A 4,692-nucleotide genomic window follows, 5' to 3' on the forward strand; every position below is an offset into this window, starting at 1 on the left:
AATAAAGACAATCCTCAGTAGACATGCCCATAAGCCAAGGTAATGGTGTCACCTAAGGTGGTCTGGAATTTTCTTCCTAATTCAATGAACTGAATTACAACAACTCCCAAAAGACAGGCCCACAGGCCAAGAGATTGATGCTGCCTATGGTGGTCTGGGTCTCCCTAAATCAATTAACTGAATTAAGACAACCCAAAAACAGTCACACCCCCAGGTCAAAACCATCATAAACAATCCCTCAGTGAGACTCTTCTAAGACAATTGTAAATTGTGCCAAATTGACAAGTAAAGTTTATTATCAAGCTCTCCTGGTAAATTATATCATAAACTCTTTCCTAGAACTACTGAGAGGTGTACTTTACTAATCTTAGAACTTATCAAATCACCACAGTTGAAAATCAAGTTTATCTACAACAATCACCTTCTTTGTATTGTCCTATCTGAGATTAAAAAGATCAGCTAAAAGAATCTCCACAAAGGAAAAAATCTTGATTGTATTTCTCTTGTGCTATAACAATAATTCTCTATTCTTTCCTTCCTCCAATATATGTTATCTAGGCTGTAGTTGAAAATTAGTATTATTTCTTTCACATACATGATTGCTGTGACAAAGTCTCACAGTTGTCACAGTACTCTGAACATCTTTTTCTTGCTCCTGATCTTAGAGAGAATGCTTTCCATGTTTTCAGATTTACTACTATGCTAGCTTATTAAACATACTTTTTAAATATTGAGGACCCATTCCTCCAAAACTTAGCTTACTTAGCTTGTTGAAAATTTTTTTATGAAGACATGTTAATCAAGTCTCTTTGAGCTCCCCAAATGCCCCACCCCTTTGTAGTAGGAGGCCACTTGCTTGTTCCTGGCTGCCCATACTCATGAAATAAAAACACAGAAACTATATTAATTAAATCACTGCTTGGCCTATTAGCTATAGCTTCTTATTGGCTAACTCTTACATCTTAATTTAACCCATTTTTATTTATCTTTATATCACCACATGGCTGTGGCTTACTGGCAAGATTCTGTACAGCATCTGTCTCCGGTGGGGCTACATGGCATCTCCCTTGACTGTGCCTATTCTCGCTATATTTATCTTCCATCTTGGCTATATTCTGCTAAACCATTGGCAAAAGTAGCTTCTTTATTCCATTAATCAATAAAAACAACACATATACAGAAGGACTTCTAAAACCATTTCCCCTTTTCTGTTTAAATAAAAAGGAAGATTTTAACTTTAACATAGTAAAATTACTTGTAACAAAACGGGTATCAAGAAAGAATTACAGTTACAATATTTATATCTACTTTATCTTTGATCATAAACAAAGAAAATTATAACTATCTATTATTCAACTCCATTAAAGACTCCAGAAGGACATAAAATTCCCTAACTAAACAGGAAGTGCATTGGAAGCAACTTCCAAAACCCTAGAATTGAAAGAAACATTTTACTTCCTGAACAGTCACCCAAAGTTCCTCTGTACTCTTGAGACATCCATACTCAGCCTATAGGTCCATAGTATCCAGCAGAGTTTTTAATGAAGCAGGAAATTTCAAAGACAGTTCCATGTATATTGGCAATTTATCAGTCACTTTCTTTTGTGTCATGTAGAAAGTCTTCCAGACACTTTCATGAATCAGGAACCCCAAAGGATGGTTTCACCTTTAGGAAAGTTTAGCAGTCAATTTTCTGTGTGTTCTGCATGTCTAGTTCACACAGCGTAACATCCAACAGTCCAAGCAAGAGTGGTTTCTTGTCCAAATGGCTAATAAACTCTATAAGAAGCCTCTCCAATGTCCATCATCCTTGAAGTAGATTGGTGCTGCCAGGAGCATATGTATCTCATGTCATAAAATGTACTAAGTTCTAAAGATATTTTAAATGACATGTTCTGAAGGTCTTAGAAAGATTTGAAGAATATCTATCTATATATCTAGAAAACATAACTAACATAACCACAAATTTGACTATTATACATAACTATCTATTAACCAGTATTTCTTAATTATAATTGCATTTGTAAATGAGCTGCACAAACACAATACCTTAATCAAGAGCAGAAATATATATATAAAACAAAATTTATCTTAAATTTGTATCAATAAACAAGGATCCATACCAAGGCAAAGTATTTAGCATATCCTCATTTAGCTGTTAAAAATTATGAACAATTATTTAGGGAAATTAGGCACAGTTCTCTCCGAACTGCTTCCGGTTTTTGTTGGACAAAGTAATTTTGGGGGATGTTCATGGCAACCTTTCTGGAAGTCTTGTTCCATCAAACCACAATAGTCTGGAAGGATTCCACAGATTCTCATCTTCTGTGTAAACAAAAGAAAAACCTCTTTTCCAAAGCAACAAACCCTTAGAGCCAAATTCTGAAGTCAAGATACGTTTAAAATATGTATGTTGGTTTAGCTTAGCAGCCCATACAATGAAATGTCTCTCTGTACTTAGCTTCTTCATAGTAAAAAAAAAAAAATTCAAAAAAACCCAATAATATACATAATACAGACTCTCTATGTATATTACATCTTTACATGGCTTATTTTTCTTACTCTATTACTTTTTCTACACATTTAATATTTATTTTATTATCACTACCCCTTTAATCTATGACTGTATTCTTTTATATTTTATTTACTGTCTTTTTACTCTTTTTCTTCTCTCTCCCAAGCCTACATACATTTTTTAAACACACTGTGTCTTGTTTGGAGGTCTTTTTTTAATTAATTAATTTATTTATTTTTACTTAAAAATTTCCACCTCCTCTCCTCCACCATTTACCTCCCCCTCCCCCCATTCCCCTCCCACTCCCTCTCCAGTCCAAAGAGCAGTCAGGGTTCCCTGCCCTGTGGGAAGTCCAAGGTCCTCTCCACTCCATCCAGGTCTGGGAAGGTGAGCATCCCACAAAGACTAGGCTCCCATAAAGCCAGTAAATCCAGTAGGATCAAAACAAAGTGCCATTGTCCTTGGCTTCTCAGTCAGCCCTCCTTGTCCAGTATGTTCAGAGAGTCCTGTTCGATCACATGATCCATCAGTCCCAGTGCAGCTTGCTTTGCTAAGCTCCCATTAGATCAGCCCCACCGTCTCAGTGGGTGGGCACATCCCTCATGGTCCTGACTTCCTCGCACATGTCCTTCCTCCTTCTGTTCCTCATTTGGACCTTGGGAGCTCAGTCCAGTGCTCCAATGTGGGTCTCTGTCTCTATCTCCATCCATCACCAGTTGAAGGTTCTATGGTGATATGTAAGATATTCATCAGTATGGCAATAGGATAGGGCCATTTCAGGCTCCCTCTGGTCAGCTGCACAAGGAACTAGCTACGGACATCTCCTTGGACAACTGGGAACTCTGCTAGAGTCCAGTCTTTTGCCAACCCTAAAGTGGCTCCCTTAATTAAGATATATACTTCCCTGCTCCCATATCCACCCTTCCTCCATCCCAACCGTCCCATTCCCCCAAGCTCTCCCCATCCCTCCTTCTCATATTTTTCTCCCCATCTTCCCTTACCCCCGACCCACCTCCACCCCCACATTCCCATTTTTTGCCTGGCAATATTGTCTACTTCCAATATCCTGGAGGATAACTATATGTTTTTCTTTGGGTTCACCTTCTTATTTAGCTTCTCTAGGATCACAAATTATAGGTTCAATGTCCTTTATTTATGGCTAGAATCCACTTATGAGTGAGTACATACCATATTCATATTTTTGGGTCTGGGTTACCTCACTCAGGATAGTGTTTTCTATTTCCATCCATTTGCATGCAAAATTCAAAATGTCATTTTTTTTAACCACTGAGTAATACTCTAATGCGTACATATTCCACACTTTCTTTATCCATTCTTCCCTTGAGGGGCATCTAGGTTGTTTCCAGGTTCTGGCTATTACAAATAACGCTGCTATGAACACAGCTGAACAAATACTTTTGTAGTAAGATAGAGCATCTCTTGGGTATATTCCCAAGAGTGGTATTGCTGGATCCTGGGGTAGGTTGATCCCGAATTTCCCGAGAAACCACCACACTGATTTCCAAAGTGGTTGCACAAGTTTGCAATTCCACCAGCAATGGATGAGGGTACCCCTTACTCCACAACCTCTCCAGCAAAGGCTATCATTGGTGTTTTTTATTTTAGCCATTCTGACAGGTGTAAGATGGAATCACAAAGTTGTTTTGATTTGCATTTCCCTGATTGCAACATGATATACCCAGCAAAGCTTGCATTCATCATTGATGTTTAGAGGTCTTTTATATCTGAATCTGTCCTATTGTGTATCTGAAATCCTTTTCTGTTCAAGAACACATCTTAAAATATAAATGGCACTACTAGGACTAGGCTGCTTTATCTTTTGGCTCCACCCAGTCTAACATGGAGGGGTGGAGTTTGTTTAGTGTGAGTCATCCTAAAAACCCCATTTTCAGGCACACAGCAGGTTTATGTTGCCATTAAGCAAGTTGTAGCACTCTGCTCACAAATCCAATTTAAATGCTTGACCTCCTGAAAGAGCCAGAGTTCATGCTAGCTGCATGGACCAGGAAGCTGTTTTATTTTTAAAACCATGTGGTTTTGTGTTGCTGTTGTTATTGTTGCTACCACCTTATCAGGAAGACCTCTTTTAAAGGAGCTACCATCCTCCTGCTCACTACCAGCAAACAGAGCAAGAAGCTGCAATAAACTCTCTCTCT

The sequence above is a fragment of the Microtus ochrogaster genome, unplaced genomic scaffold (assembly GCF_000317375.1).
Source record: "Microtus ochrogaster isolate Prairie Vole_2 unplaced genomic scaffold, MicOch1.0 UNK59, whole genome shotgun sequence".
Classification (NCBI taxonomy): Eukaryota; Metazoa; Chordata; class Mammalia; order Rodentia; family Cricetidae; genus Microtus; species Microtus ochrogaster.